The 15,098-nt window shown below is 51.7% G+C and overlaps 2 long non-coding RNA genes across 2 annotated transcripts; one reads left to right on the forward strand and one right to left on the reverse strand.

The window, feature by feature from the left end:
* Positions 1 to 3,897: 3,897 nt before the first annotated feature.
* LOC144953670 (uncharacterized) lies at positions 3,898 to 8,575 on the reverse strand. Its single transcript, XR_013640881.1, has 3 exons — positions 8,511 to 8,575; positions 5,742 to 5,906; positions 3,898 to 4,043 (listed from the first exon to the last, which is right to left on the reverse strand). It is a non-coding gene; the product is annotated as an uncharacterized LOC144953670 (long non-coding RNA).
* Positions 8,576 to 12,496: 3,921 nt separating this feature from the next.
* Positions 12,497 to 14,276, forward strand: LOC144953659 (uncharacterized). The gene is made up of 3 exons (XR_013640880.1): positions 12,497 to 12,568; positions 13,580 to 13,682; positions 14,245 to 14,276. It is a non-coding gene; the product is annotated as an uncharacterized LOC144953659 (long non-coding RNA).
* The last annotated feature ends 822 nt before the right edge of the window (positions 14,277 to 15,098 follow it).

Raw genomic sequence — 15,098 nt, forward strand, 5'->3', positions numbered from 1 at the left:
GAAGCTAAGCGGGTCAAGGAAGACAAGCGCCTCATGGAGGAAAAACGCCTCATAGAGGAGAAGCGGGTGGAGGAAGAGAAGTGCCTCAGAGGAGAAGTGTCTCAGAGGAGAGGCGGGTGGAGGAACACAATCGCCTCTTTGAGGTGAAGCGTCTCGTAGAGCTGAAGCATCTCGAGAAGAAGAAGCATCTTGAGAGTTGCCTTTGCAAGGTGAAGCTTGTCGAGGAGAAACGTCTCATGCAGGAGAAGCGCCTCATTGAGGTAAAACTTCAGGAGCACTTGATGGAGGAGAAGCGTCTAGTGGAGCAAAAGTGCCTCATGGAGGAAAAGCGCCTCGAGAAGGAGCAGCGCCTCGCCAAGATCGAGCAACACTGGCTCCAGACCGCTACCACCAGCAACACCACCACCACCACCACTGACACCGCCTCTGCCAACACCGCCAGCACCACCGTCGCCACCACCACCACCGCCGCCACTCCTGTGCAGGGCCCGATTGCTCCGAGCTTTGGAGAAGAAGGCTTCCAAGAAGAGAAAGCAAACTCTGGAGCCGCTGAGCAACGGTAAACCACTCTGCGTGTGTCCAGTGTGTGTTTATTTTCATTTATTTATTTATTATCATGCTTGTTTACGCAGGATGAGCCTCACTAAGTCTCAAGACTTTTTTTCAGGAGGGTCCTGTCAAGTTTGCTCGCAGTTGGTAACAAAGTTGCTGCTGTTTGTGATCCAAATTGAGTGATTTGCATTGTGTGGGTTCAGTTACAGGGAGAAAGCTGCAGAATCCTCCCAGAACAGGGGGCAGCACATTCCACACAGATAACGTGGCCCAACGTGGAAATCAAACCCAGGTCCCTTCTGCTGCTGAGGCACAGGTGCTCCAGCCCTGCTGCACTCACAAAATATACAGACACTGCAAACCCCACGTGTACATTCCGCTATACTGTGGACAGATTTACTTTCCATAATTGGTTTCTGAGTGAGACCAGATAACGATGCGGCCATATTTCTCCATTTAACCTTCCATCCACCGTAATAATTGCCTGTTTCCAGGCCAGCTGCCAAGTTGCCTTGTAATGCAGAGACAGCGACCACTGGGAGGGGTGTCCAATTTCAAATGCGTTGAGATGCGAGATGTGAGTGGCTCATCGTGCTCAATGCACTCTGAGATGCCTTCGACGTCAAGGGAGGCGGCTCTGTCGACCTCAAATCACTGTCGGATATTTGATAGAAATCGTGGATCGGTTGAAGCAGCCAAAGGGTCGCACACTCATCGCTCACCACTTACAGTTCAGATCTTGCTTCCTGCCCTGGTTATTACTGCCGCTGCATTGACCACAAAGATACACACCCATTCCATCACAGTGGACATTCATGATCTCCACCGATGTCATTTTTAATGTGTAGACCATTATGTCCAAGGGATCAATTAGAATACACATAAAAATGTCACTAAAAATGATTCGGCTAAATTGACACAGCAACGTCACCCACTACTGTGAAACCACAACAGTCTGTGTGAGACACAGCTGAACCTATCTCAAGGATAGCCTTGCCCCATGAGAATGACAGTGCCAATATGAAGCACACTCACTGGCCATGTCGTTATTGCTGTTCATATTAAGCTCGAATGAATCCGCCACACATTCCACCCCCGGACGTTGAGTAGATGGCGATGTCTGCCGTAGCAGGAAAGTGGAACGGTGTCGTGTTTGTCTCTTAACAGATCTGAGCTAAAGCAGCCCTCCTCCTCACTCCTCCAGGCCTTTGAAGCGAAGTCAGAGGTTGTGGAGAAGGAGACGAAGGAAGAGGTGAAGGAGATGATGGAGGATGAAGTAGAGACGGAGGAGGAGAAATCAAAGGAAGAGAAGGCAAAGGAGGACGAGATTGTGATGGTGACAATGGAGGAGAGCACGGAGGGAGAGGATAAAGACAATACGGAGATGGAGGACAAGAAGACAACAAAGGATGAACAGATGGTCGTGGTGGAGGAGATGGAGACTACGGACAAAGGGGAAACAATGGTAATGGCGGAGGAGGAAGAGAAGAGGGTGGAGGAGATGGTGGTGCAGGAGGGTGAGGAGAAGATGAAGGAGGAAGAGATGGTGCTAGTGGAGAAGATGGAGAAGAAGACAGAGATGGCACAGGAAGAAGAGGTAGAGGAGAAGATGGCGGTGGAGGATGAAGAAGAGGGGATGGAAGAGGATGAGACAGAGGAGAAGATGGAGGAGGTGCAGGTGGAGATGCACGAAAAGAAGAGGAAGCGAGGGTGCCTCGCTCGCATGGCGAGAGCGTTCACCTCACTCCTCTGCCACATGCTACTTTGTGGAGGCAGGTCCACCGCCCAGTAGGGGTGGTGGTCGTGGATCGGTGCCAACCGTGACCGCTATCACCACACAACCCAAGATGCCACTGGGACCACAGCTGGGGAATGAAACTGAGCAGCAGATGCCAGCACTGCAGCGGAGAATGTCTGCTGCCAGGAGACCTCACATCACACACACATGGGGCTATTTCATTAGCATAGCCGGCCCCACACTGGGCTCCTTCCATGCTGGTTTTCATCCAGGCGGTCCTCATGCGATGACCTTGCAATGGTTTCCAGGACATGTAAGGGGCAGCGGACCCAGAATGAGACAGCTGCAGGGGTCTGGTGCAGACAATGAACAAAACCTGCACATGCCAAGTCTCAAGGCCACCCGGTTAAGAATTAGGATCAATATTTTTGTTGTTGTTGTTACTATAAACTTTGTGAAATCAACTCATGAGGACACAACGTAACGTTGCATTGCTTGCGAGTGCTGCCTGGGTTGGTTAAATGTGCCTTGGCTCGTGTGTGCGGTGTCCCGGCTGTGTGTGCGGTGGGACAAGGACATAGATAAAAAGAAACGTTTTGGGAAATGGTTCTTCTTCAGAGCACATATTCAGGTGATTCGCCTTCTTCACGACAAATCCACCCCTCATCTGCCCCACTGATCCACTGCTCCAATGCCCCACTGCTCCTTTGCTGCACTGCCTCATTGCTCCACTGCCCCTCTGCTCCACTGCCCCTCTGCTCCACCATCTGCCACAGCAGTTGAAACAAGTGTAAAAATGGGTGCGCCACAATCTAGCGGAAAGTTGCGTTTGGTGGATTAAAGAGAAAGGAAATGCAGGACTGTGCCACTGCTCCACAATCCCAATTGCTTTGGAAACATATTCAAAGAATGCTGCTGCTCACTAAACAGGTTGCTGCTTATGTCTTTATCGTGGGGGGTGTTTAGAGGTGGCCCATGGACCTTGAGGTCATAGCACTGAATTGGCACCACGGAGTACCTGGGATTGAATCCAGGCAGTCACCTGTGATCAAAGCAGATTCTCAAGTCTAGCGAGTCAATGGTCTCAGCCCGGTCATCATTCACTGCACAACATCAACTATCACATGGCTGCAATGTGGTTCTCCATGTACTTAGGATAAATTCCAGCTGTAAGAAGTAATAACATTGTTGTGACCAACGTTGCCCTTAAATAAAGAACAGGTGGGAAAGTCCTGCCCTTTACGATGTGGACCAGACAGCACTTGAAGGGTACTCAGAAGTAGCTACGTGATATTAGTTTCAGTGTGCCATTCTCGAGCACAAGGCTTGCATCATCATCACCACCCATCAACATTGCCAGCCATCTAACACACACCCACACACTCACCATGATACTCACACACCCCGACCATCCTACTCTCACACACGTCATGAAAGTCACACACGCACCATTACTCACACACAAACCTACAAACTCACAACGACAACAGCCGTAATTTGCCACGGCATGATGGTGATATCATCACAACAACCCAGGTGCCATGGGCTGACTGCTGTGCCAGGCTAGGTGCAGGAGGAGGTCACGGGACAGAGCCAGGTGTCATGGGTTGACTGCTGTGCCAGGCTAGGTGCAGGAGGAGGTCATGGGACAGATACTGATGCTGTGGGTTGACTGCTGTGCGACAATCCCACTTGGGCGACAGCCAAGGCCAAAGGTCGGAGTGCAGCCAGTAAACTCCTGAACCTGCACCACCTAGAGAGAAGGGGACATGGAGACATGGGGAGAGAGAGGATGGAGACATGGGGAGAGAGAGGAGGGAGACACGGGGAGAGAGAGGAGGGAGACACGGGGAGAGAGAGGAGGGAGACACGGGGAGAGAAGGGAGACACGGGGAGAGAGAGGAGGGAGACACGGGGAGAGAGAGAAGGGAGACACGGGGAGAGAGAGGAGGGAGACACGGGGAGAGAGAGGATGGAGACACGGGGAGACAGAGGATGGAGACACGGGGAGAGAGAGGATGGAGACACGGGGAGAGAAGGGAGATACGGGGAGAGAGAGGAGGGAGACACGGGGAGAGAGAGGAGGGAGACACGGGGAGAGAGAGGATGGAGACACGGGGAGAGAGAGGATGGAGACATGGGGAGAGAGAGGAGGGAGACACGGGGAGAGAAGGGAGACACGGGGAGAGAGAGGAGGGAGACACGGGGAGAGAAGGGAGACACGGGGAGAGAGAGGAGGGAGACACGGGGAGAGAGAGGAGGGAGACACGGGGAGAGAGAGGATGGAGACACGGGGAGAGAGAGGATGGAGACACGGGGAGAGAGAGGAGGGAGACACGGGGAGAGAGAGGATGGAGACACGGGGAGAGAGAGGAGGGAGACACGGGGAGAGAGAGGATGGAGACACGGGGAGAGAGAGGATGGAGACACGGGGAGAGAGAGGATGGAGACACGGGGAGAGAGAGGAGGGAGACACGGGGAGAGAGAGGATGGAAACACGGGGAGAGAAGGGAGACACGGGGAGAGAGAGGAGGGAGACACGGGGAGAGAGAGGAGGGAGACACGGGGAGAGAGAGGATGGAGACACGGGGAGAGAGAGGATGGAGACACGGGGAGAGAGAGGAGGGAGACACGGGGAGAGAGAGGATGGAGACACGGGGAGAGAAGGGAGACACGGGGAGAGAGAGGAGGGAGACACGGGGGGAGAGAGGAGGGAGACACGGGGAGAGAGAGGATGGAGACACGGGGAGAGAGAGGAGGGAGACACGGGGAGAGAGAGGATGGAGACACGGGGAGAGAGAGGATGGAGACACGGGGAGAGAGAGGATGGAGACACGGGGAGAGAGAGAGGAGGGAGACACGGGGAGAGAGAGAGGAGGGAGACACGGGGAGAGAGAGAGGAGGGAGACACGGGGAGAGAGAGGATGGAGACACGGGGAGAGAGAGGATGGAGACACGGGGAGAGAGAGGAGGGAGACACGGGGAGAGAGAGGAGGGAGACACGGGGAGAGAGAGGAGGGAGACACGGGGAGAGAGAGGAGGGAGACACGGGGAGAGAGAGGAGGGAGACACGGGGAGAGAGAGGAGAGAGACACGGGGAGAGAGAGGAGGGAGACATGGGGAGAGAGAGGAGGGAGACACGGGAGAGAGAGGAGGGAGACACGGGGAGAGAGAGGAGGGAGACACGGGGAGAGAGAGGAGGGAGACACGGGGAGAGAGAGGAGGGAGACACGGGGAGAGAGAGGAGGGAGACACGGGGAGAGAGAGGAGGGAGACACGGGGAGAGAGAGGAGGGAGACACGGGGAGAGAAGGGAGACACGGGGAGAGAGAGGATGGAGACACGGGGAGAGAGAGTGAGACAAAGCAGGCACCTGTGGGCCAGGTGCCTCCTTTGTCTCCCCCCCCCACCACCGCCACTTCTGATGTGTCGACACCGCGCTTGGTGCTCACCTTCTCCTGGCTGAGTCGACGTAGAGGAGGCCCAGCCAGCGAGCCGCCACTTCAGAAGCTCGCGAGCCACCGACGGTGGCCGTGAGAGGGAATCCAAATCAGCCTCTCGCCACCCACAATGCACAGCGCCGCCTCCACTCGCCCCGGCCTCAGCGGAAGTAGCAGCTGGGGGAGGCGAGGGGGGTGAGGGGGGTGAGGGGGGTGAAGGGGGTGAGGGGGGTGAGGGGGGTGAGGGGGGACATGGGGGGTGACGCAGGGGGAGTTATGGGGTTGAGGGGTTATTCATAATAAAGGTTAATTTGGGTTAGTCTCCAACACACCGATGTGCTAAAGTATAAACTAAGTGGCACTTTTTGTTCACGTGACAAACTTTATTAATTGGCTGTGTTGGGTGGTGACGGGTTTTAAGACACATTTATATTCACACGATCTTACCGCAAAAAAAAAAACCTTTATTATGGGATTGGAGAAAGTTAGGGGTTCAAAGGGTTAGGGGGTTGGATTTAGAGGCATAGGGGTTTAGAGGGTGAGGGGTTTAGAGGGTGAGGGGTTTAAGGGTTAAGGGGATTAAAAAGTTAGGGTGTTAAGGGTGAAGGGGATTAGAGGGTTATAGTTTTCGGAGTATAGGGGTTTGGAGGGTTAGAGGGTTAGGGGTATAGAGGCTTAGGTGTTTATAGGGTTAGGGCTTTAGGAATCTATGGGTCTGTGATTAACACGAACCCTATAGGAGACCCAGTGATTAACACTGAACCCGATGGGAGCCCAAGTGAGTCACACTGAACTCTATGGGAGACCCATTGAATAACACTCAACCCTATGGGAGACCCAGTGAGCAACACTGAACCCGATGGGAGTCCCAATGATTAACATTGAACTCTAAAACCACCCACTCCCGAGTGTAAGTGGGTGAGTGATTGTGTGGGTGAGTAGGTGAATGAGTTTCTGATTGAGTGGCTGAGAAAGTGGGCGAGTAGGTGATTTATTCAATGAGTGGATGAGTGGGTGAATGAGTGGTGAGTAGCTGAGTGAGTTTATGAGTCGGTTAGTGGGTGAGTGAGTGGAGGTTGAGTGAGCGAGTGAGTCTCCGAGTGAATGGGCGAGTGATTGAATTAGATAATGATTGACCGAGTTGCTGAATGAGTGAGTGACTGAAGGAATGAGTGGGGAAACGAGTGAATTGGTGAGGGAGTGGGTGAGTAAATAAGAAAGTGAGCGAGAGAGTAGATGCGTGAGTTTTTGAGCGAGTGGGTCGGTGGTTGTAGGAGTTTTTAAGTGAGTGGATGAGTGATTTTCTGAGTGCATGAGTGAGCGAGTTAGTGAGTAAGCGTGGCTGATTGAGTAAATGAGTAGATAGGTTAGTGATTGAGTGTGGATGAGTAAAGGAGTTTTTGAGTGGGTGGTTTGGTGATTGACCGAGTTTCTGAATCGGTTAGTGGGTTAGTGAGCTTCTTCGTGCGTCTGTGAGTGAGTGAGTCTGTGAGCGAGTGAGTCTGAGAGTCTGAGAGTGAATGGGTGAGTGAATGGGTGAGTGAGTTTCTGAGTCAGTCTGTGAGTGAGTGGGTGAGCGAGTGGGTGAGAGATTGGATGAGCGAGTGGATGAGTGAATGGATGAGTGAGTGGATGAGTGAGTGGATAAGCAAGTGAGTCCACGAGTGAGAAAGTTGTTGAATGAGTGGGTGAGCGAGTGGGTGAGTAAATGGGTGAGTGAGTGGAGGAGTGATATTCTGAGTTGGTGGTTGAGGGAGTGGGTTCTTAAGTGAGTGGAAAAGTGGGTGAGTGAGTGTGTGGGTGGGTGCGTGATTTAGTATATGAGTGATTGATCGATTGTGTGGGTGAGTGAGTAGGTGAGTGAGTTTCTGAATGAGTGTCTAATAGACTGGGTGAGTGAGTGGGTGAGAGTCTCCAAGTGAGTGGGTGAGTGGGTTGTTGAATGAGTGAGTGGTTGAGTGAGTGGATGAGTGAATGGATGAAATTATTGAGTGGTGGGTGGATGAATGAATTTCGGAGTGGATGAGTGAGCGACTGAGTCTGTGAGTGAGTGAGTTGGTCAGTGAGTGGCTGAGCGAGTGGATGAATAAGTAGGTCAGCGAGTGGGTGCGGATAAGTGAGGTAGTTTTTAAGTAAGTGGGTCGGTAGTTGAGTGAGTTTCTGAATAAGTTAGTGGGTGAGAGCTTCTAAGTGAGTCTGTGAGTGATTGAGTCTGTGAGCGAGTGAGTCTATGAGCGAGTCTATCAGAGAGGGAGTCTGTGAGCGAGTAAGTAAGTGGGTGAATCTGTGCGTGCATGGGTAAGTGGGCGAGTGAGTGTACGATTGAGTGGGTGAATTATTTTGTGAGTCAGTTTCTGAGCGTGTGAGTGGGTGAGTTTATGAGCGATTCTGTTAGTGGATGCACGAGTGGGTGAGCAAGTGGGTGGGTAAATGGGTGAGCGAGTTCTTGAGTGAGTTTCTGAGTGAGCGGCTGAGTGAGTAGGTGAGGGATTGGGTGAGCGAGTAAGCCTGTGAGTCGTTGAGTGGGTGGGTGCACGAGTGGATGAGTCTGTGTGAGTCTATGTGTCTTTGTGTAAGTATATTGTCCGTGTTTCCATGGGTCTTTGTTTGAGTTAATTGGTTTGTGTGAGTCAATGGGTCTATGCGAGTCTATGGATCTATGTGCGAGTCTTTGGGTCTCTGTGTGGTGCACATAGCCTGGCATGTGAGTGGGGGGTACCGTACCCCTGTGCGTATGTGTGGCGGGGGCACTGTAACCCCGTGTGTATGTGGGTGGGGTACCGTAACCCTGTGTGAGGGGATCTTCCCCCCCCCCCCCCCCCCGGGGCAGAGGGAGGATCATGAAGGTGGACCCGGAAGCGCTCAGCTTGGGAGACAACCCATCCTCCTCCTGCTTCTTCTTGTTGTGCTGGGGGGGAGGGGGTGTGGAGAGGGAGGAAGGGAGGAGGAAAAGAGGAAACTAAACTATTTCAATTTTTCTAGGTAATGCCCACCGAGCTACACAGCTCTTCTTCAGAAGGGAAAATGCCACAAATGATAGGTCAACAAAGTGGCCTATCATCACGTCGACATTTATAAAAACCAAACACTCTGAACGCGACCACGGGGAGAGAGGGAGACACGCAAACTCGAAATATATAGCAGGTGTGAGGGTAGGGATCGAACCCACGACCTCCTGTATAACAGGCGAGGTAGTTATGGGAGAAAGGAGAGGGATAGTTCCATAATTCTTTAGAAGTAACCACTCGGCCACGCCGAGAGGGATAGAGGCAGGGAAGGAGAGGGAAGTAGAGGGTTGGGGGAGAGTGAGGGGAGGGCAGGGAGAGGGAGGAAGAGTGGGTAAAGGGAGGGGGGGGGGGAAATAAGTCAAGCTCACAGTATTGCTTGCACTCAACATGATACAATCACCATCAAACTCACACTGTCACATACCATCACTCACATACTCACCATGATACTCACACACCCACACACACACTCACCCTCATAAACACACCCCTACCATCCAACTCACACAGACACGACATGATAGTCACACACTCAATCACCATTACTCACACACAAGCCCACAAACTCACAACGACAATGGCCGTCATTCGCCACTACGTGGCGGTAATGTCATCACAACAAACCAGGTGCCATGGGTTGACTGCTGTGCCAGACTAGGTGCAGGAGCAGTAGGACACGGGACAGACCCAGGTGCCATGGGTTTGCTGATGTGCCATGCTAGTTGCAGGATGAGGTCATGGGACAGACCCAGGCGCCATGGGTTTACTGCTGTGCCAGGCTAGGTGCAGCAGGAGGTCACGGGACAGATGTAGGTGCCACAGGTTAACTGCTGTTCCAGGCTAGGTATAGGATGAGGTCATGGGACAGATCCTGATACTATGGGTTGACTGATGTGCGACAATCCCACTCGGATGACAGCCAAGGTCAAAGGTCGGAGTGCAGCCAGTCAACTCCTAACCCTTTAACCTGGACCACCCAGAAATAAGAGGGGGGATGGAGACACGGGGAGAGAGAGCAGAGGTAGGAGGAGAGTGTGTGGAGGAAGCGAGAGCTCCTATAGAGATGCAGGAGGTAAAGATGGCCCAGAATCAATGACGACTGCAAGGTATGCTGGGAGGCAAGGTCATGTGACCATAGGGGCGGCAGTGCTGGCTGGAGCAATCGTTGTTGGAGCCGCATGGGCAGAGGACATGGAACGCATCTTTCAACCCAGCACCTGCACCAACCACAATCACCACCACAACTAAAACCAAAACAACCATAAAATAACCACAACGATAATCATACCTCCAATTAGTATGGTTGGCTGGGTAGGGTGCAATTGAAGTTCAAAATACATACGACTACCATAACAACCATCATAACCACCTACACCACAACTATGTCCACTACAACCACAACCTACACAATTATAACAAATATAACCACAAACACACATATAACCACAAGTTACACAACCACAATTATAACCACAACCTAAACCACCACAACCAGAGTCACAACTACCATAACAACCAACATAACCACCTGTAACCTCCACCACAACCACCTATAAAACAAAAACTAAAGCCATGATCATAACCACAACCACCACCATCATCACAACCACAACCATCATCACAACCACCACCACAACCACCACCACAACCACCACCACAACCACCAACATAACCAAACAACAAAAAATTGACGCAGATACTACAATACCACTGCATAAAGGGTCTTTATCCCTCTGTGGGTGAGTGGCTGAGTGGGTGGCTGAGTGGGTGGGTGAGTGACTGAGTGGGTGTGTGGGTGGGTGAGTGGCTGAGTGGGTGAGTGAGTGGCTGAGTGGGTGAGTGAGTGGCTGAGTGGGTGAGTGGCTGAGTGGGTGAGTGAAAAATGGACGCGAACCTGCACCTCTGCATTGCAAGCCCAGTGAGCTCACGCCCCGCGTGTGTATCGGGGTAAAGTGCGGGCACGCCCAGCGTGGGAGAGTAGACCAAATACTCCACATCGCGGCCTCTAGTCGAGGCCATTTCTGCCACGACAACAAATCCGCCCCTCCAGAGACACAAACAACTAAATGTAACTCATCCCATCAGCCACAATCTGTCAGTGCCTCTCATCATCATCATCAGCAGCAGCAGGGCCGTGACCTCAACAGGCGCCTCCTCTGCCCCCCTCACCACCGCCACTGCTGCTGCTGCGTCCACAGCGTGCAAGGTGCTCGCCTTGTTCGGGCTGAGTCGACGTAGAGGAGGCCCAGCCAGCGAGCCGCCGCTTCAGAAGCTCGCGAGCCACCGACGGTGGCCGCGAGCGGGAATCCAAATCGTCCGCTCGCCACCCACAATGCACAGCGCCGCCACCACTCGCCCCGACCTCAGCGGAAGTAGCAGCGGGGGGAGGGGCGGGGCGAGGGGGGTGAAGGGGCGGGGCGAGGGGTTGGGCATGGGGGGGAGGAGCTCCGGTGGGGGGGAGGAGCTCCGGTGGGGGGGAGGAGCTCCGGTGGGGGGGAGGAGCTCCGGTGGGGGGAGGGACTCCGGTGGGGGGGAGGGGCTCCGGTGGGGGGGAGGAGCTCCGGTGGGGGGGAGGGGCTCAGGTCTGCGACGTCACGGTGGGCGTGGTCACTTGGTACCGCCCCCTCGTGTCTCCCTCAGGCAGTTTGTCCGTTAGAGAGTCGGGGGGAGCATCTGGCGAATGTGAGAAATGGTGTGAGTCTGTGTGTGTGTGAGTCTGTGTGTGTGTGAGTCTGTGTGTGAGTCTGTGTGTGTGTGAGTCTGTGTGTGAGTCTGTGTGTGTGTGAGTCTGTGTGTGTGTGAGTCTGTGTGTGTGTGAGTCTGTGTGTGAGTCTGTGTGTGTGTGAGTCTGTGTGTGAGTCTGTGTGTGTGTGAGTCTGTGTGTGTGTGAGTCTGTGTGTGAGTCTGTGTGTGTGTGAGTCTGTGTGTGTGTGAGTCTGTGTGTGTGTAAACACAAAGACGGCCGGGCGTGGTGCTGGCCACCCACCCCCTCGTGTGCCGTTCTGCCCTTCATAGGTGCTGCTGGCAAACAGCACTTGCCCCAACAGTCTATATCAGCTATAAGGGGGATCTTTATCTTTGTTGTTAGTGGTGGTGGTGCTGATGGTGGTGGTATTGTTGGTGTTGGTGGTGGTCTTGGTGATGTTGTTGATTGTGGTGTTGCAGTTTCTTTTGGTTGCATAAAGGGGGCTAAACGGGCACGACATGGGCTGTCAAAAATATGGACTGATGCTGTATGGGAGGATGTGGAGCTGAGTGGACTTGCAGAAGACTGGTATCAGCGGTGTGGATAGCATCCTTCACGAGGAAGCTCGTGAAGGATCCTACCGGGCAGTAGGAGGCAGTCGCCTTCCAACAACAACTGAGGACAGAGGAGTGACGCTCACAACGAGTAGCGGATAAAATTCAACAAGTTGGCACATTTGGGATACAGCTGGTGTATCTACCAGTCATCTCAGCCAACCTTTGGAACCTGGGTCTATCCCGTGACGTCTTGTCAGCCTTCGACACTTCACGTGGACTAAAAGTGCACCTGGCCCGGCACATGCGCCGTGGTGTCATCACCCCTACTTAGTGGCGAATGTCGGTTGTTTTTGTATTTCGTGTTGTGAGTGAGTGGTGATGATGTGAGTCTGTGTTGATGATGTGGGCTCATGGTGAGGATGTAAGCCCGCGTTGTGACTTGACTCATGTTGAGATCTGGGAGCACTCACGCCCCCTCGACTCTTTGTGATCATCGCCTTCGTCTCCTGCCCCGCACGCAGAGACCCGGACTGTACGAGAGACGCTGTGAGTTCTGTGCACCCTGCTCTGCAAGTTGCTGCCATGGAGGTACGTGTGGCTCTTCGACTCGTGTGGTGAAGTATGGATGGACGTGTGCTCTCCACTCTGCGTGTGGCTACCTGTTGCCTATCCATATACCTGAGTGTGCATCTACTTGCCTGCCTGAGTGTGTGTGCATCTATCAGAGTATCTCCCCTGAGATCCTGTCTGTGTACCTGCCTGTCTACATGTGAATAATCTACAGTACTGATAATTGGTTTTTTACCCTTCTATCTGGCAACAAAACTGACACCTTTTTACAAGGAGTCATGTTTGCATAGACCGCAATACCTGCAGTCATAATACAAACAAAAGACATAACTCTGATAATGTGAAGTTTATTGTGGACCAATCAACTTCAAGGACAGTGCACGTTATCAGAGTTATGTTTTTTTGTTTGTATTATGACTGCAGGTATTGTGGTCTATGCAAACATGACTCCTTGTAAAAAGGTGTCAGTTTTGTTGCCAGATAGAAGGGTAAAAAACCAATTATCATATTTTTACTGGTAAATGAGGTTCCCGTAGAATCTACAGTACTTTTATCTATCCACTACTGGATGAAGGCCTCCTTCCCTGAGTTCCTGCTACCCCTCACGATCCTGCGATGGCATAATCCACCAAGCACCGATTTTGTCGCACCATCTTTCTGGAAGCTGTCCTCTCAAACGTCAAACGTGCTCCGATACTTGGCTGCAGCTCCGTTATTCTTCTTGACCATCGGCCATCGTTGTTCCTCCTGGCCGTGGCATGTCCTGGCCCAGCCCCTCTTCTCTTAACAGTTTGAAGGATGCCATTAACCTGTGTGTGTCCTCTAATTCCACACGTGTCTCATTGTAAATCCAAGTGTGACATCAGATATTGGCCAAATATCCCAACGCTGAGAACTGACACAACATCTTGGCAGGACCCTCCTGATTGTGGAGCCCAGGATCTCAGAGATCCTGGCTCAGTGCTCGCCTCCTGCGCTTTCCCCAACATCTTGCTAAAGTTTACATGGTGGACCTTTGTGTGTGTGTAGATGAGCCGAGCTGGAGAGGCGAGGAGTAAGGGCGAATCTTGCACCACGTGGAGTGCGCTGTCCTCAGAGGGCACCGCCTCCATCTGCAGCAAATCACCGCAAGGTAAGGACAGTAATGAGGGACGTCACAGAGGGCCATGGTGAATGGTGGAACATCACAATGGCCATGTTACATGGTGCATGTCACAGTGGCCGTGATGCATTGGAGATTTCATAGCGGCCATGATGCATGGGTGATATCCAGGTGGCCACGTTGTGTGAGGGACTTCATGTTGGCAGTGTTGCATGCGGGACTTAATGGTAGCCATGTTGCATGGGGGACTGCATCATGGTGGCCATGTTGCATGGGGATGATTATCTGTGCTCTGGCCTCAGCACATCACACGCTTTCAGATGCACTTCCGATATTAGGAAGCCACTGGAGCTATACACTTTTAAATCATCTAGATTGAAAACTACTTTCTTTAGAACTTTTCATGTTTAGAATAATTTTCCTTCCTCCGCGTATCCATTTGGCACCATTGCCTACGTACGGTGCAAAAGAAGTTCAACATACATACAGACATAACTGGTATTGGCCAAAACATCCCAATCCTGTAATATTTTCCTACAAATTGCTCAACTTTGGGATCACACAGATGTTGTTGTTATTCTCATGTCTGCAGAAATCATGGCTCTCTTTGGCCCTCACTTGACCCACCGTGAGAAACTAGAACTCGCAGCCATGCAGGAAGTGTGGTACTTTGCACTCTACAACAAATCTGAGGGATGCAACAATGATGGATACGACGACCAAGAACGAAATTACATTCTGGTGAGGCTCGCAACAAAACACCGGCTGTGGGGGCGGTCACAGGGCCCATCGGTAGCGGGGTTTGTGGCTTCTTGTCATTGCACCTGAAGTACCAACCAAGGCTATCACACACACCAATGCACTTCAGAATCAGGATTTTTTTTTTATCGCGAGTAAATCCCATTGAGCTAAGAAGCTCTATTTTGAAGGGTGACTCAGCCAGCAGACATCAGAACATTCCACAATGACAGATTTAAATAAAGGATTTAAAAACAAAGATTTTTCACTATAAATCTTTTATATGCATGGCATCGGTTTTATTTTATTATTCATTTCTGTTTTTCTTGAGTAAGAGTTTCATCTTTATCACATTGGTATTTTAAATTAAATATGAAAAAATAAATTCCCTAAAAAGTGGAAAATTTTGGAAAAAAAATTTCACGAAAATAAATTGTCACGCACAACGAGCCTGTGTGCAACATGTCAGCTCGATTGGATCACGGCAAGTGGGTTAAAATACGACCGAAAGATTTGGATGGTCGTAAGCGCGCAAGCAAGCAAGCAAGTGAACTTAATATAAAGGATTTAAAAAACGTAATCATTACAGAAAATATATTAGAAAATTACATTCTCACTTAAATCTTGACTTAAAGCTTTCGTGACTGCAAGAATTAATATTTTTTGGGTCTTTCGGTAAAGTCAAGTAGATAGGTTCAAAGAAAATAA

The sequence above is a fragment of the Lampetra fluviatilis genome, chromosome 80 (genome assembly GCF_964198595.1).
Source record: "Lampetra fluviatilis chromosome 80, kcLamFluv1.1, whole genome shotgun sequence".
NCBI classification, from domain to species: Eukaryota; Metazoa; Chordata; class Hyperoartia; order Petromyzontiformes; family Petromyzontidae; genus Lampetra; species Lampetra fluviatilis.